This window comes from Dermacentor variabilis, unplaced genomic scaffold (assembly GCF_050947875.1).
Source record: "Dermacentor variabilis isolate Ectoservices unplaced genomic scaffold, ASM5094787v1 scaffold_13, whole genome shotgun sequence".
NCBI lineage: Eukaryota > Metazoa > Arthropoda > Arachnida > Ixodida > Ixodidae > Dermacentor > Dermacentor variabilis.
The window spans coordinates 13,049,199-13,072,081 of NW_027460291.1; positions in this window are offsets into that span (position 1 = coordinate 13,049,199).

Here is a 22,883-nt window from a genome sequence, read left to right on the forward strand (position 1 = left end):
ATTTTTGTATGTTTGCGATTGCTTTATTCTTTCGCAGTTTTGTTGGAGTTTGCATGCTGACATCGACTGCCCTTCTTATCCTCAGCCCCGACACTATTTTGCTATAGTAGTTGTTCTGATGACATATCGTCGTATACAGAAGGCGGTGTTTTCTCCCTCATTTCGGTATGTTTGCGATTGCTTTATTCTATCGCAGTTTTGTTGGAGATTACATAAAGACATTGGCTGCCCTTTTTATCCTCAGCGCCGACACTATTTTGCTATAGTAGTTGTTCTGATGACATATCCTCGTATACAGAAGACAGCGTTTCCTCCCTCATTTTTTTATGTTTGCGATTGCTTTATTCTTTCGCAGTTTTGTTGGAGTTTGCATGCTGACATCGACTGCCCTTCTTATCCTCAGCCCCGGCACTATTTTGCTATAGTAGTGGTTCTGATGACATATCGTCGTATACAGAAGGCGGTGTTTTCTCCCTCATTTCGGTATGTTTGCGATTGCTTTATTCTTTCGCAGTTTTGTTGGAGATTGCATACTGACATTGGCTGCCCTTTTTATCCTCAGGCTCGACACTATTTTGCTATAGTAGTTGTTCTGATGACATATCCTCGCATAAAGAAGGCAGCGTTTTCTCCCTTATTTTTGTATGTTTGCGATTGCTTTATTCTTTCGCAGTTTTGTTGGAGTTTGCATACTGACATTGGCTTCCCTTTTTATCCTCAGGCCCGACACTATTTTGCTATAGTAGTGGTTCTGATGACATATCCTCGTATATAGAAGGCGGTGTTTTCTCCCTCATTACGGTATGTTTGCGATTGTTTTATTCTTTCGCAGTTTTGTTGGAGTTTGCATACTGACATTGGTTGCCCTTTTTATCCTCAGCCCCGACACTATTTTGCTATAGTAGTTGTTCTGATGACATATAATCGCATACAGAAGGCAGCGTTTTCTCCCTCATTTTTGTATGTTTGCGATTGCTTTATTCTTTCGCAGTTTTGTTGCAGTTTGCATTCTGACATCGACTGCCCTTCTTATCCTAAGCCCCGACACTATTTTGCTATAGTAGTGGTTCTCATGACTTATCCTCGTGTACAGAAGGCAGCGTTTTCTCCCTCATTTTTGTATGTTTGCAAAAACTTTATTCTTTCGCAGTTTTGTTGGAGATTGCATACTGATATTGGCTGCCCTTCTTATCCTCAGCCCCGACACAAATTTGCTATAGTAGTTGTTCTGAAGACATATCCTCGTATACAGAAGGCAGCGTTTTCTCCCTCATTTTTGTATGTTTGCGATTGCTTTATTCTTTCGCAGTTTTGTTGGAGTTTGCATGCTGACATCGACTGCCCTTCTTATCCTCAGCCCCGACACTATTTTGCTATAGTAGTTGTTCTGATGACATATCGTCGTATACAGAAGGCGGTGTTTTCTCCCTCATTTCGGTATGTTTGCGATTGATTTATTCTATCGCAGTTTTGTTGGAGATTACATAAAGACATTGGCTGCCCTTTTTATCCTCAGCGCCGACACTATTTTGCTATAGTAGTTGTTCTGATGACATATCCTCGTATACAGAAGACAGCGTTTTCTCCCTCATTTTTGTATGTTTGCGATTGCTTTATTCTTTCGCAGTTTTGTTGGAGTTTGCATTCTGACATCGACTGCCCTTCTTATCCTAAGCCCCGACACTATTTTGATAAAGTAGTGGTTCTCATGACATATCCTCGTGTACAGAAGGCAGCGTTTTCTCCCTCATTTTTGTATGTTTGCAAAAACTTTATTCTTTCGCAGTTTTGTTGGAGATTGCATACTGATATCGGCTGCCCTTCTTATCCTCAGCCCCGACACTAATTTGCTATAGTAGTTGTTCTGATGACATATCCTCGTATACAGAAGGCAGCGTTTTCTCCCTCATTTTTGTATGTTTGCGATTGCTTTATTCTTTCGCAGTTTTGTTGGAGTTTGCATGCTGACATCGACGGCCCTTCTTATCCTCAGCCCCGACACTATTTTGCTATAGTAGTGGTTCTGATGACATATCGTCGTATACGGAAGGCGGTGTTTTCTCCCTCATTTCGGTATGTTTGCGATTGCTTTATTCTTTCGCAGTTTTGTTGGAGATTGCATAAAGACATTGGCTGCCCTTTTTATCCTCAGCACCGACACTATTTTGCTATAGTAGTTGTTCTGATGACATATCCTCGTATACAGAAGACAGCGTTTTCTGCCTCATTTTTTTATTTTTGCGATTGCTTTATTCTTTCGCAGTTTTGTTGGTGTTTGCATGCTGACATCGACTGCCCTTCTTATCCTCAGCCCCGACACTATTTTGCTATAGCAGTGGATCTGATGACATATCGTCCTTCACAGAAGGCGGTGTTTTCTCCCTCATTTCGGTATGTTTGCGATTCCTTTATTCTTTCGCAGCTTTGTTAGAGATTGCATAAAGACATTGGCTGCCCTTTTTATCCTCAGCGCCGACACTATTTTGCTATAGTAGTTGTTCTGAAGACATATCCTCGTATACAGAAGACAGCGTTTTCTCCCTCATTTTTGTATGTTTGCAATTGCTTTATTCTTTCGCAGTTTTGTTAGAGTTTGCATACTGACATCGACTGCCCTTCTAATCCTCAGCCCCGACACTATTTTCCTATGGTAGTGGTTCTGATGACACGTCCTAGTATATAGAAGGCGGTGTTTTCTCCCTCATTTCGGTATGTTTGCGATTGCTTTATTCTTTCGCAGTTTTGTTGGAGTTTGCATACTTACATTGGCTGCCCTTTTTATCCTCAGCCCCGACACTATTTTGCTATAGTAGTTGTTCTGATGACATATCCTCGTATACAGAAGGCGGTGTTTTTCCTCTCATTTCGGTATGTTTGCAGTTGCTTTATTCTTTCGCAATTTTGTTGGAATTTGCATACTGACATCGACTGCCCTTCTTATCCTCAGCCCCGACACTATTTTGCTATAGTAGTGGTTCTGATGACATATCCTCGTGTAAAGAAGGCAGCGTTTTCTCCCTCATTTTTGTATGTTTGCGATTGATTTATTCTTTCGCAGTTTTGCTGGAGTTTGCATACTGACATCGACGGCCCTTCTGATTCTCAAACTCGAGTGTATTTTGCTGTAGTAGTGGATCAGATGACCTATGCTTCTATACATAAGGCGGCGTTTTCGCCCTAATTTTAGTTTGTGTGCAACTGCATTATTCTGTCGCAAATTTGTTAGAGATCGCTTACTGGCATTGGCTGCCCCTCTTATCCTCAGCCCCGACACTATTTTGCTATAGTAGTGGTTCTCATGACTTATCCTCGAGTACAGATGGCAGCGTTTTCTCCCTCATTTTTGTATGTTTGCAAAAACTTTATTCATTCGCAGTTTTGTTGCAGATTGCATACTGACATTGGCTGCCCTTTTTATCCTCAGCCCCGACACTATTTTGCTATAGTAGTTGTTCTGATGACATATCCTCGTATACAGAAGGCAGCGTTTTCTCCCTCATTTTTGTATGTTTGCGATTGCTTTATTCTTTCGCAGTTTTGTTGGAGTTTGCCTTCTGACATCAACTGCCCTTCTAATCCTCAGCCCCGACACTTTTTTGCTATAGTAGTGGTTCTGATGACATATCTTCATATACAAAAGGCGGTGTTTTCTCGCTCATTTCGGTAAGTTTACGATGGCTTTATTCATTCGCAGTTTTGTTGGATATTGCATACTGACATTGGCTGCCCTTTTTATCCTCAGCCCCGACACCATTTTGCTGTAGTAGTTGTTCTGACGACATATCCTCGTATACACAAGGCGGCGTTTTCTCCCTCATTTCGGTATCTTTGCAGTTGCTTTATTCTTTCGCAGTTTTGTTGGAGTTTGCATACTAACATCGACTGCCCTTCTTATCCTCAGCCCCGACACAATATTGCTATAGCAGTGGTTCTGATGACATATCCTCGTATACTGAAGGCAGCGTTTTCTCCCTCATTTCGGTATGTTTGCGATTGCTTTATTCTTTCGCAGTTTTGTTGGAGTTTGCATACTGACATTGGCTGCCCTTTTTATCCTCAGCCCCGACACTATTTTGCTATGGCAGTCGTTCTGATGACATATCCTCGTATACAGAAGGCGGCGTTTTCTCCCTCATTTCGGTATGTTTGCAGTTGCTTTATTCTTTCGCAGTTTTGTTGGAGTTTGCATGCTGACATCGACGGCCCTTCTTATCCTCAGCCCCCACACTATTTTGCTATAGTAGTGGTTCTGATGACATATCGTCGTATACGGAAGGCGGTGTTTTCTCCCTCATTTCGGTATGTTTGCGATTGCTTTATTCTTTCGCAGTTTTGTTGGAGATTGCATAAAGACATTGGCTGCCCTTTTTATCCTCAGCACCGACACTATTTTGCTATAGTAGTTCTTCTGATGACATATCCTCGTATACAGAAGACAGCGTTTCCTCCCTCATTTTTTTATGTTTGCGATTGCTTTATTCTTTCGCAGTTTTGTTGGAGTTTGCATGCTGACATCGACTGCCCTTCTTATCCTCAGCCCCGGCACTATTTTGCTATAGTAGTGGTTCTGATGACATATCGTCGTATACAGAAGGCGGTGTTTTCTCCCTCATTTCGGTATGTTTGCGATTGCTTTATTCTTTCGCAGTTTTGTTGGAGATTGCATACTGACATTGGCTGCCCTTTTTATCCTCAGGCTCGACACTATTTTGCTATAGTAGTTGTTCTGATGACATATCCTCGCATACAGAAGGCAGCGTTTTCTCCCTTATTTTTGTATGTTTGCGATTGCTTTATTCTTTCGCAGTTTTGTTGGAGTTTGCATACTGACATTGGCTGCCCTTTTTATCCTCAGGCCCGACACTATTTTGCTATAGTAGTGGTTCTGATGACATATCCTCGTATATAGAAGGCGGTGTTTTCTCCCTCATTACGGTATGTTTGCGATTGTTTTATTCTTTCGCAGTTTTGTTGGAGTTTGCATACTGACATTGGTTGCCCTTTTTATCCTCAGCCCCGACACTATTTTGCTATAGTAGTTGTTCTGATGACATATAATCGCATACAGAAGGCAGCGTTTTCTCCCTCATTTTTGTATGTTTGCGATTGCTTTATTCTTTCGCAGTTTTGTTGCAGTTTGCATTCTGACATCGACTGCCCTTCTTATCCTAAGCCCCGACACTATTTTGCTATAGTAGTGGTTCTCATGACTTATCCTCGTGTACAGAAGGCAGCGTTTTCTCCCTCATTTTTGTATGTTTGCAAAAACTTTATTCTTTCGCAGTTTTGTTGGAGATTGCATACTGATATTGGCTGCCCTTCTTATCCTCAGCCCCGACACTAATTTGCTATAGTAGTTGTTCTGAAGACATATCCTCGTATACAGAAGGCAGCGTTTTCTCCCTCATTTTTGTATGTTTGCGATTGCTTTATTCTTTCGCAGTTTTGTTGGAGTTTGCATGCTGACATCGACTGCCCTTCTTATCCTCAGCCCCGGCACTATTTTGCTATAGTAGTGGTTCTGATGACATATCGTCGTATACAGAAGGCGGTGTTTTCTCCCTCATTTCGGTATGTTTGCGATTGCTTTATTCTTTCGCAGTTTTGTTGGAGATTGCATACTGACATTGGCTGCCCTTTTTATCCTCAGGCTCGACACTATTTTGCTATAGTAGTTGTTCTGATGACATATCCTCGTATACAGAAGACAGCGTTTTCTGCCTCATTTTTTTATTTTTGCGATTGCTTTATTCTTTCGCAGTTTTGTTGGTGTTTGCATGCTGACATCGACTGCCCTTCTTATCCTCAGCCCCGACACTATTTTGCTATAGCAGTGGATCTGATGACATATCGTCCTTCACAGAAGGCGGTGTTTTCTCCCTCATTTCGGTATGTTTGCGATTCCTTTATTCTTTCGCAGCTTTGTTAGAGATTGCATAAAGACATTGGCTGCCCTTTTTATCCTCAGCGCCGACACTATTTTGCTATAGTAGTTGTTCTGAAGACATATCCTCGTATACAGAAGACAGCGTTTTCTCCCTCATTTTTGTATGTTTGCAATTGCTTTATTCTTTCGCAGTTTTGTTAGAGTTTGCATACTGACATCGACTGCCCTTCTAATCCTCAGCCCCGACACTATTTTCCTATGGTAGTGGTTCTGATGACACGTCCTAGTATATAGAAGGCGGTGTTTTCTCCCTCATTTCGGTATGTTTGCGATTGCTTTATTCTTTCGCAGTTTTGTTGGAGTTTGCATACTTACATTGGCTGCCCTTTTTATCCTCAGCCCCGACACTATTTTGCTATAGTAGTTGTTCTGATGACATATCCTCGTATACAGAAGGCGGTGTTTTTCCTCTCATTTCGGTATGTTTGCAGTTGCTTTATTCTTTCGCAATTTTGTTGGAATTTGCATACTGACATCGACTGCCCTTCTTATCCTCAGCCCCGACACTATTTTGCTATAGTAGTGGTTCTGATGACATATCCTCGTGTAAAGAAGGCAGCGTTTTCTCCCTCATTTTTGTATGTTTGCGATTGATTTATTCTTTCGCAGTTTTGCTGGAGTTTGCATACTGACATCGACGGCCCTTCTGATTCTCAAACTCGAGTGTATTTTGCTGTAGTAGTGGATCAGATGACCTATGCTTCTATACATAAGGCGGCGTTTTCGCCCTAATTTTAGTTTGTGTGCAACTGCATTATTCTGTCGCAAATTTGTTAGAGATCGCTTACTGGCATTGGCTGCCCCTCTTATCCTCAGCCCCGACACTATTTTGCTATAGTAGTGGTTCTCATGACTTATCCTCGAGTACAGATGGCAGCGTTTTCTCCCTCATTTTTGTATGTTTGCAAAAACTTTATTCATTCGCAGTTTTGTTGCAGATTGCATACTGACATTGGCTGCCCTTTTTATCCTCAGCCCCGACACTATTTTGCTATAGTAGTTGTTCTGATGACATATCCTCGTATACAGAAGGCAGCGTTTTCTCCCTCATTTTTGTATGTTTGCGATTGCTTTATTCTTTCGCAGTTTTGTTGGAGTTTGCCTTCTGACATCAACTGCCCTTCTAATCCTCAGCCCCGACACTTTTTTGCTATAGTAGTGGTTCTGATGACATATCTTCATATACAAAAGGCGGTGTTTTCTCGCTCATTTCGGTAAGTTTACGATGGCTTTATTCATTCGCAGTTTTGTTGGATATTGCATACTGACATTGGCTGCCCTTTTTATCCTCAGCCCCGACACCATTTTGCTGTAGTAGTTGTTCTGACGACATATCCTCGTATACACAAGGCGGCGTTTTCTCCCTCATTTCGGTATCTTTGCAGTTGCTTTATTCTTTCGCAGTTTTGTTGGAGTTTGCATACTAACATCGACTGCCCTTCTTATCCTCAGCCCCGACACAATATTGCTATAGCAGTGGTTCTGATGACATATCCTCGTATACTGAAGGCAGCGTTTTCTCCCTCATTTCGGTATGTTTGCGATTGCTTTATTCTTTCGCAGTTTTGTTGGAGTTTGCATACTGACATTGGCTGCCCTTTTTATCCTCAGCCCCGACACTATTTTGCTATGGCAGTCGTTCTGATGACATATCCTCGTATACAGAAGGCGGCGTTTTCTCCCTCATTTCGGTATGTTTGCAGTTGCTTTATTCTTTCGCAGTTTTGTTGGAGTTTGCATGCTGACATCGGCGGCCCTTCTTATCCTCAGCCCCCACACTATTTTGCTATAGTAGTGGTTCTGATGACATATCGTCGTATACGGAAGGCGGTGTTTTCTCCCTCATTTCGGTATGTTTGCGATTGCTTTATTCTTTCGCAGTTTTGTTGGAGATTGCATAAAGACATTGGCTGCCCTTTTTATCCTCAGCACCGACACTATTTTGCTATAGTAGTTCTTCTGATGACATATCCTCGTATACAGAAGACAGCGTTTCCTCCCTCATTTTTTTATGTTTGCGATTGCTTTATTCTTTCGCAGTTTTGTTGGAGTTTGCATGCTGACATCGACTGCCCTTCTTATCCTCAGCCCCGGCACTATTTTGCTATAGTAGTGGTTCTGATGACATATCGTCGTATACAGAAGGCGGTGTTTTCTCCCTCATTTCGGTATGTTTGCGATTGCTTTATTCTTTCGCAGTTTTGTTGGAGATTGCATACTGACATTGGCTGCCCTTTTTATCCTCAGGCTCGACACTATTTTGCTATAGTAGTTGTTCTGATGACATATCCTCGCATACAGAAGGCAGCGTTTTCTCCCTTATTTTTGTATGTTTGCGATTGCTTTATTCTTTCGCAGTTTTGTTGGAGTTTGCATACTGACATTGGCTGCCCTTTTTATCCTCAGGCCCGACACTATTTTGCTATAGTAGTGGTTCTGATGACATATCCTCGTATATAGAAGGCGGTGTTTTCTCCCTCATTACGGTATGTTTGCGATTGTTTTATTCTTTCGCAGTTTTGTTGGAGTTTGCATACTGACATTGGTTGCCCTTTTTATCCTCAGCCCCGACACTATTTTGCTATAGTAGTTGTTCTGATGACATATAATCGCATACAGAAGGCAGCGTTTTCTCCCTCATTTTTGTATGTTTGCGATTGCTTTATTCTTTCGCAGTTTTGTTGCAGTTTGCATTCTGACATCGACTGCCCTTCTTATCCTAAGCCCCGACACTATTTTGCTATAGTAGTGGTTCTCATGACTTATCCTCGTGTACAGAAGGCAGCGTTTTCTCCCTCATTTTTGTATGTTTGCAAAAACTTTATTCTTTCGCAGTTTTGTTGGAGATTGCATACTGATATTGGCTGCCCTTCTTATCCTCAGCCCCGACACTAATTTGCTATAGTAGTTGTTCTGAAGACATATCCTCGTATACAGAAGGCAGCGTTTTCTCCCTCATTTTTGTATGTTTGCGATTGCTTTATTCTTTCGCAGTTTTGTTGGAGTTTGCATGCTGACATCGACTGCCCTTCTTATCCTCAGCCCCGGCACTATTTTGCTATAGTAGTGGTTCTGATGACATATCGTCGTATACAGAAGGCGGTGTTTTCTCCCTCATTTCGGTATGTTTGCGATTGCTTTATTCTTTCGCAGTTTTGTTGGAGATTGCATACTGACATTGGCTGCCCTTTTTATCCTCAGGCTCGACACTATTTTGCTATAGTAGTTGTTCTGATGACATATCCTCGCATACAGAAGGCAGCGTTTTCTCCCTTATTTTTGTATGTTTGCGATTGCTTTATTCTTTCGCAGTTTTGTTGGAGTTTGCATACTGACATTGGCTGCCCTTTTTATCCTCAGGCCCGACACTATTTTGCTATAGTAGTGGTTCTGATGACATATCCTCGTATATAGAAGGCGGTGTTTTCTCCCTCATTACGGTATGTTTGCGATTGTTTTATTCTTTCGCAGTTTTGTTGGAGTTTGCATACTGACATTGGTTGCCCTTTTTATCCTCAGCCCCGACACTATTTTGCTATAGTAGTTGTTCTGATGACATATAATCGCATACAGAAGGCAGCGTTTTCTCCCTCATTTTTGTATGTTTGCGATTGCTTTATTCTTTCGCAGTTTTGTTGCAGTTTGCATTCTGACATCGACTGCCCTTCTTATCCTAAGCCCCGACACTATTTTGCTATAGTAGTGGTTCTCATGACTTATCCTCGTGTACAGAAGGCAGCGTTTTCTCCCTCATTTTTGTATGTTTGCAAAAACTTTATTCTTTCGCAGTTTTGTTGGAGATTGCATACTGATATTGGGTGCCCTTCTTATCCTCAGCCCCGACACTAATTTGCTATAGTAGTTGTTCTGAAGACATATCCTCGTATACAGAAGGCAGCGTTTTCTCCCTCATTTTTGTATGTTTGCGATTGCTTTATTCTTTCGCAGTTTTGTTGGAGTTTGCATGCTGACATCGACTGCCCTTCTTATCCTCAGCCCCGACACTATTTTGCTATAGTAGTTGTTCTGATGACATATCGTCGTATACAGAAGGCGGTGTTTTCTCCCTCATTTCGGTATGTTTGCGATTGATTTATTCTATCGCAGTTTTGTTGGAGATTACATAAAGACATTGGCTGGCCTTTTTATCCTCAGCGCCGACACTATTTTGCTATAGTAGTTGTTCTGATGACATATCCTCGTATACAGAAGACAGCGTTTTCTCCCTCATTTTTGTATGTTTGCGATTGCTTTATTCTTTCGCAGTTTTGTTGGAGTTTGCATTCTGACATCGACTGCCCTTCTTATCCTAAGCCCCGACACTATTTTGATAAAGTAGTGGTTCTCATGACATATCCTCGTGTACAGAAGGCAGCGTTTTCTCCCTCATTTTTGTATGTTTGCAAAAACTTTATTCTTTCGCAGTTTTGTTGGAGATTGCATACTGATATCGGCTGCCCTTCTTATCCTCAGCCCCGACACTAATTTGCTATAGTAGTTGTTCTGATGACATATCCTCGTATACAGAAGGCAGCGTTTTCTCCCTCATTTTTGTATGTTTGCGATTGCTTTATTCTTTCGCAGTTTTGTTGGAGTTTGCATGCTGACATCGACGGCCCTTCTTATCCTCAGCCCCGACACTATTTTGCTATAGTAGTGGTTCTGATGACATATCGTCGTATACGGAAGGCGGTGTTTTCTCCCTCATTTCGGTATGTTTGCGATTGCTTTATTCTTTCGCAGTTTTGTTGGAGATTGCATAAAGACATTGGCTGCCCTTTTTATCCTCAGCACCGACACTATTTTGCTATAGTAGTTGTTCTGATGACATATCCTCGTATACAGAAGACAGCGTTTTCTGCCTCATTTTTTTATTTTTGCGATTGCTTTATTCTTTCGCAGTTTTGTTGGTGTTTGCATGCTGACATCGACTGCCCTTCTTATCCTCAGCCCCGACACTATTTTGCTATAGCAGTGGATCTGATGACATATCGTCCTTCACAGAAGGCGGTGTTTTCTCCCTCATTTCGGTATGTTTGCGATTCCTTTATTCTTTCGCAGCTTTGTTAGAGATTGCATAAAGACATTGGCTGCCCTTTTTATCCTCAGCGCCGACACTATTTTGCTATAGTAGTTGTTCTGAAGACATATCCTCGTATACAGAAGACAGCGTTTTCTCCCTCATTTTTGTATGTTTGCAATTGCTTTATTCTTTCGCAGTTTTGTTAGAGTTTGCATACTGACATCGACTGCCCTTCTAATCCTCAGCCCCGACACTATTTTCCTATGGTAGTGGTTCTGATGACACGTCCTAGTATATAGAAGGCGGTGTTTTCTCCCTCATTTCGGTATGTTTGCGATTGCTTTATTCTTTCGCAGTTTTGTTGGAGTTTGCATACTTACATTGGCTGCCCTTTTTATCCTCAGCCCCGACACTATTTTGCTATAGTAGTTGTTCTGATGACATATCCTCGTATACAGAAGGCGGTGTTTTTCCTCTCATTTCGGTATGTTTGCAGTTGCTTTATTCTTTCGCAATTTTGTTGGAATTTGCATACTGACATCGACTGCCCTTCTTATCCTCAGCCCCGACACTATTTTGCTATAGTAGTGGTTCTGATGACATATCCTCGTGTAAAGAAGGCAGCGTTTTCTCCCTCATTTTTGTATGTTTGCGATTGATTTATTCTTTCGCAGTTTTGCTGGAGTTTGCATACTGACATCGACGGCCCTTCTGATTCTCAAACTCGAGTGTATTTTGCTGTAGTAGTGGATCAGATGACCTATGCTTCTATACATAAGGCGGCGTTTTCGCCCTAATTTTAGTTTGTGTGCAACTGCATTATTCTGTCGCAAATTTGTTAGAGATCGCTTACTGGCATTGGCTGCCCCTCTTATCCTCAGCCCCGACACTATTTTGCTATAGTAGTGGTTCTCATGACTTATCCTCGAGTACAGATGGCAGCGTTTTCTCCCTCATTTTTGTATGTTTGCAAAAACTTTATTCATTCGCAGTTTTGTTGCAGATTGCATACTGATATTGGCTGCCCTTTTTATCCTCAGCCCCGACACTATTTTGCTATAGTAGTTGTTCTGATGACATATCCTCGTATACAGAAGGCAGCGTTTTCTCCCTCATTTTTGTATGTTTGCGATTGCTTTATTCTTTCGCAGTTTTGTTGGAGTTTGCCTTCTGACATCAACTGCCCTTCTAATCCTCAGCCCCGACACTTTTTTGCTATAGTAGTGGTTCTGATGACATATCTTCATATACAAAAGGCGGTGTTTTCTCGCTCATTTCGGTAAGTTTACGATGGCTTTATTCATTCGCAGTTTTGTTGGATATTGCATACTGACATTGGCTGCCCTTTTTATCCTCAGCCCCGACACCATTTTGCTGTAGTAGTTGTTCTGACGACATATCCTCGTATACAGAAGACAGCGTTTTCTCCCTCATTTTTGTATGTTTGCGATTGCTTTATTCTTTCGCAGTTTTGTTGGAGTTTGCATACTGACATCGACTGCCGTTCTTATCCTCAATCCCGACACTATTTTGCTATAGTAGTGGTTCTGATGACATATTCTCGTATACGGAAGGCGGCGTTTTCTCCCTCATTTCGGTATGTTTGCAGTTGCTTTATTCTTTCGCAGTTTTGTTGGAATTTGCATACTGACATTGGCTGCCCTTTTTATCCTCAGCGCCGACACTATTTTGCTATAGCAGTGGTTCTGATGACATATCCTCGTATACTGAAGGCAGCGTTTTCTCCCTCATTTCGGTATGTTTGCGATTGCTTTATTCTTTCGCAGTTTTGTTGGAGTTTGCATACTGACATTGGCTGCCCTTTTTATCCTCAGCCCCGACACTATTTTGCTATGGTAGTCGTTCTGATGACATATCCTCGTATACAGAAGGCGGCGTTTTCTCCCTCATTTCGGTATGTTTGCAGTTGCTTTATTCTTTCGCAGTTTTGTTGGAGTTTGCATGCTGACATCGACGGCGCTTCTTATCCTCAGCCCCGACACTATTTTGCTATAGTAGTGGTTCTGATGACATATCGTCGTATACGGAAGGCGGTGTTTTCTCCCTCATTTCGGTATGTTTGCGATTGCTTTATTCTTTCGCAGTTTTGTTGGAGATTGCATAAAGACATTGGCTGCCCTTTTTATCCTCAGCACCGACACTATTTTGCTATAGTAGTTCTTCTGATGACATATCCTCGTATACAGAAGACAGCGTTTTCTCCCTCATTTTTGTATGTTTGCGATTGCTTTATTCTTTCGCAGTTTTGTTGGAGTTTGCATACTGACATCGACTGCCGTTCTTATCCTCAATCCCGACACTATTTTGCTATAGTAGTGGTTCTGATGACATATTCTCGTATACGGAAGGCGGCGTTTTCTCCCTCATTTCGGTATGTTTGCAGTTGCTTTATTCTTTCGCAGTTTTGTTGGAATTTGCATACTGACATTGGCTGCCCTTTTTATCCTCAGCGCCGACACTATTTTGCTATAGTAGTCGTTCTGATGACATATCCTCGTAATCAGAAGGCGGCGTTTTCTCCCTCATTTCGGTATGTTTGCGATTGCTTTATTCTTTCGCAGTTTTGTTGGAGATTGCATAAAGACATTGGCTGCCCTTTTTATCCTCAGCACCGACACTATTTTGCTATAGTAGTTGTTCTGATGACATATCCTCGTATACTGAAGGCAGCGTATTCTCCATCATTTTCGTATGTTTGCGATTGCTTTAATCTTTCGCAGTTTCCTTGGAGTTTGCATACTGACATCGACTGCCCTTTTTTATCCTCAGCCCCGACACAATTTTGCTATAGTAGTGGTTCTGATGACATATCCTCGTATACTGAAGGCAGCGTATTCTCCATCATTTTCGTATGTTTGCGATTGCTTTAATCTTTCGCAGTTTCCTTGGAGTTTGCATACTGACATCGACTGCCCTTCTTATCCTCAGCCCCGACACTATTTTGCTATAGTAGTGGTTCTGATGACATATCCTCATATACAAAAGGCGGTGTTTTCTCCCTCATTTCGGTATGTTTGTGATTGCTTTATTCTTTCGCAGTTTTGTTGGAGATTGCATACTGACATCGACTGCACTTTTGATCCTCGGCCCCGACACTGTTTTGCTATAGTAGTTGTTCTGATGACATATCCCCGTATACACAAAGCGGTGTTTTCTCCCTCATTTTGGTATGTTTGCAGTTGCTTTATTCTTTCGCAGTTTTGTGGGAGTTTGCATACTGACATCGACTGCCCTTCTTATCCTCAGCCCCGACACTATTTTGCTATAGTAATGGTTCTGATGACATATCCTCGTATACAGAAGGCGGCGTTTTCTCCATCATTTCGGTATGTTTGCAGTTGCTTTATTCTTTCGCAGTTTTGTTCGAGTTTGCATACTGACATCGACTGCCCTTCATATCCTCAGCCCCGACACTATTTTGCTATAGCAGTGGATCTGATGACATATCGTCCTTCACAGAAGGCGGTGTTTTCTCCCTCATTTCGGTATGTTTGCGATTCCTTTATTCTTTCGCAGCTTTGTTAGAGATTGCATAAAGACATTGGCTGCCCTTTTTATCCTCAGCGCCGACACTATTTTGCTATAGTAGTTGTTCTGAAGACATATCCTCGTATACAGAAGACAGCGTTTTCTCCCTCATTTTTGTATGTTTGCAATTGCTTTATTCTTTCGCAGTTTTGTTAGAGTTTGCATACTGACATCGACTGCCCTTCTAATCCTCAGCCCCGACACTATTTTCCTATGGTAGTGGTTCTGATGACACGTCCTAGTATATAGAAGGCGGTGTTTTCTCCCTCATTTCGGTATGTTTGCGATTGCTTTATTCTTTCGCAGTTTTGTTGGAGTTTGCATACTTACATTGGCTGCCCTTTTTATCCTCAGCCCCGACACTATTTTGCTATAGTAGTTGTTCTGATGACATATCCTCGTATACAGAAGGCGGTGTTTTTCCTCTCATTTCGGTATGTTTGCAGTTGCTTTATTCTTTCGCAATTTTGTTGGAATTTGCATACTGACATCGACTGCCCTTCTTATCCTCAGCCCCGACACTATTTTGCTATAGTAGTGGTTCTGATGACATATCCTCGTGTAAAGAAGGCAGCGTTTTCTCCCTCATTTTTGTATGTTTGCGATTGATTTATTCTTTCGCAGTTTTGCTGGAGTTTGCATACTGACATCGACGGCCCTTCTGATTCTCAAACTCGAGTGTATTTTGCTGTAGTAGTGGATCAGATGACCTATGCTTCTATACATAAGGCGGCGTTTTCGCCCTAATTTTAGTTTGTGTGCAACTGCATTATTCTGTCGCAAATTTGTTAGAGATCGCTTACTGGCATTGGCTGCCCCTCTTATCCTCAGCCCCGACACTATTTTGCTATAGTAGTGGTTCTCATGACTTATCCTCGAGTACAGATGGCAGCGTTTTCTCCCTCATTTTTGTATGTTTGCAAAAACTTTATTCATTCGCAGTTTTGTTGCAGATTGCATACTGACATTGGCTGCCCTTTTTATCCTCAGCCCCGACACTATTTTGCTATAGTAGTTGTTCTGATGACATATCCTCGTATACAGAAGGCAGCGTTTTCTCCCTCATTTTTGTATGTTTGCGATTGCTTTATTCTTTCGCAGTTTTGTTGGAGTTTGCCTTCTGACATCAACTGCCCTTCTAATCCTCAGCCCCGACACTTTTTTGCTATAGTAGTGGTTCTGATGACATATCTTCATATACAAAAGGCGGTGTTTTCTCGCTCATTTCGGTAAGTATACGATGGCTTTATTCATTCGCAGTTTTGTTGGATATTGCATACTGACATTGGCTGCCCTTTTTATCCTCAGCCCCGACACCATTTTGCTGTAGTAGTTGTTCTGACGACATATCCTCGTATACACAAGGCGGCGTTTTCTCCCTCATTTCGGTATCTTTGCAGTTGCTTTATTCTTTCGCAGTTTTGTTGGAGTTTGCATACTAACATCGACTGCCCTTCTTATCCTCAGCCCCGACACAATATTGCTATAGCAGTGGTTCTGATGACATATCCTCGTATACTGAAGGCAGCGTTTTCTCCCTCATTTCGGTATGTTTGCGATTGCTTTATTCTTTCGCAGTTTTGTTGGAGTTTGCATACTGACATTGGCTGCCCTTTTTATCCTCAGCCCCGACACTATTTTGCTATGGTAGTCGTTCTGATGACATATCCTCGTATACAGAAGGCGGCGTTTTCTCCCTCATTTCGGTATGTTTGCAGTTGCTTTATTCTTTCGCAGTTTTGTTGGAGTTTGCATGCTGACATCGACGGCCCTTCTTATCCTCAGCCCCGACACTATTTTGCTATAGTAGTGGTTCTGATGACATATCGTCTTATACGGAAGGCGGTGTTTTCTCCCTCATTTCGGTATGTTTGCGATTGCTTTATTCTTTCGCAGTTTTGTTGGAGATTGCATAAAGACATTGGCTGCCCTTTTTATCCTCAGCACCGACACTATTTTGCTATAGTAGTTCTTCTGATGACATATCCTCGTATACAGAAGACAGCGTTTTCTCCCTCATTTTTGTATGTTTGCGATTGCTTTATTCTTTCGCAGTTTTGTTGGAGTTTGCATACTGACATCGACTGCCGTTCTTATCCTCAATCCCGACACTATTTTGCTATAGTAGTGGTTCTGATGACATATTCTCGTATACGGAAGGCGGCGTTTTCTCCCTCATTTCGGTATGTTTGCAGTTGCTTTATTCTTTCGCAGTTTTGTTGGAATTTGCATACTGACATTGGCTGCCCTTTTTATCCTCAGCGCCGACACTATTTTGCTATAGTAGTCGTTCTGATGACATATCCTCGTACTCAGAAGGCGGCGTTTTCTCCCTCATTTCGGTATGTTTGCGATTGCTTTATTCTTTCGCAGTTTTGTTGGAGATTGCATACTGACATTGGCTGCCCTTCTAATCCTCAGCCCCGACACAATATTGCTATAGTAGTGGTTCTGATGACATATCCTCGTATACTGAAGGCAGCGTTTTCTCCCTCATTTCGGTATGTTTGCGATTGCTTTATTCTTTCGCAGTTTTGTTGGAGTTTGCATACTGACATTGGCTGCCCTTTTTATCCTCAGCCCCGACACTATTTTGCTATGGTAGTCGTACTGATGACATATCCTCGTATACAGAAGGCGGCGTTTTCTCCCTCATTTCGGTATGTTTGCAGTTGCTTTATTCTTTCGCAGTTTTGTTGGAGTTTGCATGCTGACATCGACGGCCCTTCTTATCCTCAGCCCCGACACTATTTTGCTATAGTAGTGGTTCTGATGACATATCGTCGTATACGGAAGGCGGTGTTTTCTCCCTCATTTCGGTATGTTTGCGATTGCTTTATTCTTTCGCAGTTTTGTTGGAGATTGCATAAAGACATTGGCTGCCCTTTTTATCCTCAGCACCGACACTATTTTGCTATAGTAGTTGTTCTGATGACATATCCTCGTATACAGAAGACAGCGTTTTCTCCCTCATTTTTGTATGTTTGCGATTGCTTTATTCTTTCGCAGTTTTGTTGGAGTTTGCATGCTGACATCGACTGCCCTTGTTATCCTCAGCCCCGACACTATTTTGCTATAGCAGTGGATCTGATTACATATCGTCCTTCACAGAAGGCGGTGTTTTCTCCCTCATTTCGGTATGTTTGCGATTCCTTTATTCTTTCGCAGCTTTGTTAGAGATTGCATAAAGACATTGGCTGCCCTTTTTATCCTCAGCGCCGACACTATTTTGCTATAGTAGTTGTTCTGAAGACATATCCTCGTATACAGAAGACAGCGTTTTCTCCCTCATTTTTGTATGTTTGCAATTGCTTTATTCTTTCGCAGTTTTGTTAGAGTTTGCATACTGACATCGACTGCCCTTTTTTATCCTCAGCCCCGACACAATTTTGCTATAGTAGTGGTTCTGATGACATATCCTCGTATACTGAAGGCAGCGTATTCTCCATCATTTTCGTATGTTTGCGATTGCTTTAATCTTTCACAGTTTCCTTGGAGTTTGCATACTGACATCGACTGCCCTTCTTATCCTCAGCCCCGACACTATTTTGCTATAGTAGTGGTTCTGATGACATATCCTCATATACAAAAGGCGGTGTTTTCTCCCTCATTTCGGTATGTTTGTGATTGCCTTATTCTTTCGCAGTTTTGTTGGAGATTGCATACTGACATCGACTGCACTTTTGATCCTCGGCCCCGACACTGTTTTGCTATAGTAGTTGTTCTGATGACATATCCCCGTATACACAAAGCGGCGTTTTCTCCCTCATTTTGGTATGTTTGCAGTTGCTTTATTCTTTCGCAGTTTTGTGGGAGTTTGCATACTGACATCGACTGCCCTTCTTATCCTCAGCCCCGACACTATTTTGCTATAGTAATGGTTCTGATGACATATCCTCGTATACAGAAGGCGGCGTTTTCTCCATCATTTCGGTAGGTTTGCAGTTGCTTTATTCTTTCGCAGTTTTGTTCGAGTTTGCATACTGACATCGACTGCCCTTCTTATCCTCAGCCCCGACAGAATTTTGCCATAGTAGTGGATATGATGACATATGCTCGTATACAGAAGGCGGTGTTTTCTCCCTCATTTCGGTATGTTTGCAGTTCTTTAATTCTTCCGGAGTTTTGTGGGAGTTTGCATACTGACATCGACTGCCCTTCTTATCCTCAGCCCCGACACTATTTAGCTATAGTAGTGGTTCTGATGACATATCCTCATATACAGAAGGCGGTGTTTTCTCCCTCATTTCGGTATGTTTGCGATTGCTTTATTCTTTCGCAGTGTTCTTGGTGTTTGCATACTGACATCGACTGGCCTTCTTATCCTCAACCCTTACACTATTTTGCTATTGTAGTGGTTCTGATTACATATCCTCGCATACAGAAGGCGGCGTTTTCTCCCTCATTTCGGTATGTTTGCAGTTGCTTTATTCTTTCGCATTTTGGAGTTTGCATATTGACATTGGCTGCACTTTTTATCCTCAGCCCCAACACTATTTTGCTATAGTAGTTGTTCTGATGGCATATACTCGTATGCAGAAGGCGGCGTTTTCTCCCTCATTTCGGTATGTTTACTGTTGCTTTATTCTTTCACAGTTTTGTTGGAGTTTGCATACTGACATCGACTGCCCTTTTTATCCTCAGCCCCGACACTATTTTGCTATAGTAATGGTTCTGATGACATATCCTCGTATACAAAGGCAGCGTTTTCTCCCTCATTTCGGTATGTTTGCGATTACTTTATTCTTTCGCAGTTTTCTTGGAGATTGCATACTGACATTGGCTGCCCTTTTTATCCTCAGCCCCGACACTATTTTGTTATAGTAGTGGTTCTGATGACATATCCTCGTATACAGATGGCGGTGTTTTCTCCCTCATTTTGGTATGTTTGCAATTGCTTTATTCGTTCGCAGTTTTCTTGGAGATTGCATACTGACATTGGCTGCCCTTTTTATCCTCAGACACGACACAATTTTGCTATAGTAGTTGTTCTGATGACATATCCTCGTATACAGAAGGCGGTGTTTTCTCCCTCGTTTCGGTATGTTTCCAGTTGCTTTAGTCTTTCGCAGTTTTGTGGGAGTTTACTTACTGACATCGACTGCCCTTCTTATCCTCAGCCCCGACACTATTTTGCTATAGTAGTAGTTCTGATGACATATCCTCGTATACTGAAGGCAGCGTATTCTCCCGCATTTTTCTATGTTTGCGATTGCTTTATTCTTTCACAGTTTCGTTGGAGTTTGCATACTGACATCGGCTGCCCTTCTTATCCTCAGCCCCGACACTATTTTGCTATAGTAGTGGTTCTGATGACATATCCTCATATGCAAAAGGCGGTGTTTTCTCCCTCATTTCGGTATGTTTGCGATTGCTTTATTCTTTCGCAGTTGTGTTGGAGATTGCATACTGACATCGACTGCCCTTCTTATGCTAAGCCCCGACACTATTTTGCTATAGTAGTGGTTCTGATGACATATCGTAGTATAGAAAAGGCGGTGTTTTCTCCCTCATTTCGGTATGTTTGCGATCGCTTTCTTCTTTCGCAGTTTTGTTGGAGTTTGCATACTGACATTGGCTGCCCTTTTGATCCTCGGCCCGACACTGTTATGCTATAGTAGTTGTTCTGATGACATATCCTCGTATACAAAAGGCGGTGTTTTCTCCCTCATTTCGGTATGTTTGCAGTTGCTTTATTCTTTCGCAGTTTTGTTGGAGTTTGCATGCTGACATCGACGGCCCTTCTTATCCTCAGCCCCGACACTATTTTGCTATAGTAGTGGTTCTGATGACATATCGTCGTATACGGAAGGCGGTGATTTCTCCCTCATTTCGGTATGTTTGCGATTGCTTTATTCTTTCGCAGTTTTGTTGGAGATTGCATAAAGACATTGGCTGCCCTTTTTATCCTCAGCACCGACACTATTTTGCTATAGTAGTTCTTCTGATGACATATCCTCGTATACAGAAGACAGCGTTTTCTCCCTCATTTTTGTATGTTTGCGATTGCTTTATTCTTTCGCAGTTTTGTTGGAGTTTGCATACTGACATCGACTGCCGTTCTTATCCTCAATCCCGACACTATTTTGCTATAGTAGTGGTTCTGATGACATATTCTCGTATACGGAAGGCGGCGTTTTCTCCCTCATTTCGGTATGTTTGCAGTTGCTTTATTCTTTCGCAGTTTTGTTGGAGATTGCATACTGACATTGGCTGCCCTTCTAATCCTCAGCCCCGACACAATATTGCTATAGTAGTGGTTCTGATGACATATCCTCGTATACTGAAGGCAGCGTTTTCTCCCTCATTTCGGTATGTTTGCGATTGCTTTATTCTTTCGCAGTTTTGTTGGAGTTTGCATACTGACATTGGCTGCCCTTTTTATCCTCAGCCCCGACACTATTTTGCTATGGTAGTCGTTCTGATGACATATCCTCGTATACAGAAGGCGGCGTTTTCTCCCTCATTTCGGTATGTTTGCAGTTGCTTTATTCTTTCGCAGTTTTGTTGGAGTTTGCATGCTGACATCGACGGCCCTTCTTATCCTCAGCCCCGACACTATTTTGCTATAGTAGTGGTTCTGATGACATATCGTCGTATACGGAAGGCGGTGTTTTCTCCCTCATTTCGGTATGTTTGCGATTGCTTTATTCTTTCGCAGTTTTGTTGGAGATTGCATACTGACATTGGCTGCCCTTCTAATCCTCAGCCCCGACACAATATTGCTATAGTAGTGGTTCTGATGACATATCCTCGTATACTGAAGGCAGCGTTTTCTCCCTCATTTCGGTATGTTTGCGATTGCTTTATTCTTTCGCAGTTTTGTTGGAGTTTGCATACTGACATTGGCTGCCCTTTTTATCCTCAGCCCCGACACTATTTTGCTATGGTAGTCGTTCTGATGACATATCCTCGTATACAGAAGGCGGCGTTTTCTCCCTCATTTCGGTATGTTTGCAGTTGCTTTATTCTTTCGCAGTTTTGTTGGAGTTTGCATGCTGACATCGATGGCCCTTCTTATCCTCAGCCCCGACACTACTTTGCTATAGTAGTGGTTCTGATGACATATCGTCGTATACGGAAGGCGGTGTTTTCTCCCTCATTTCGGTATGTTTGCGATTGCTTTATTCTTTCGCAGTTTTGTTGGAGATTGCATAAAGACATTGGCTGCCCTTTTTATCCTCAGCGCCGACACTATTTTGCTATAGTAGTTGTTCTGAAGACATATCCTCGTATACAGAAGACAGCGTTTTCTCCCTCATTTTTGTATGTTTGCAATTGCTTTATTCTTTCGCAGTTTTGTTAGAGTTTGCATACTGACATCGACTGCCCTTTTTTATCCTCAGCCCCGACACAATTTTGCTATAGTAGTGGTTCTGATGACATATCCTCGTATACTGAAGGCAGCGTATTCTCCATCATTTTCGTATGTTTGCGATTGCTTTAATCTTTCACAGTTTCCTTGGAGTTTGCATACTGACATCGACTGCCCTTCTTATCCTCAGCCCCGACACTATTTTGCTATAGTAGTGGTTCTGATGACATATCCTCATATACAAAAGGCGGTGTTTTCTCCCTCATTTCGGTATGTTTGTGATTGCTTTATTCTTTCGCAGTTTTGTTGGAGATTGCATACTGACATCGACTGCCCTTTTGATCCTCGGCCCCGACACTGTTTTGCTATAGTAGTTGTTCTGATGACATATCCCCGTATACACAAAGCTGCGTTTTCTCCCTCATTTTGGTATGTTTGCAGTTGCTTTATTCTTTCGCAGTTTTGTGGGAGTTTGCATACTGACATCGACTGCCCTTCTTATCCTCAGCCCCGACACTATTTTGCTATAGTAATGGTTCTGATGACATATCCTCGTATACAGAAGGCGGCGTTTTCTCCATCATTTCGGTATGTTTGCAGTTGCTTTATTCTTTCGCAGTTTTGTTCGAGTTTGCATACTGACATCGACTGCCCTTCTTATCCTCAGCCCCGACAGAATTTTGCCATAGTAGTGGATATGATGACATATGCTCGTATACAGAAGGCGGTGTTTTCTCCCTCATTTCGGTATGTGTGCAGTTCTTTAATTCTTCCGGATTTTTGTGGGAGTTTGCATACTGACATCGACTGCCCTTCTTATCGTCAGCCCCGACACTATTTAGCTATAGTAGTGGTTCTGATGACATATCCTCATATACAGAAGGCGGTGTTTTCTCCCTCATTTCGGTATGTTTGCGATTGCTTTATTCTTTCGCAGTGTTCTTGGTGTTTGCATACTGACATCGACTGGCCTTCTTATCCTCAACCCTTACACTATTTTGCTATTGTAGTGGTTCTGATTACATATCCTCGCATACAGAAGGCGGCGT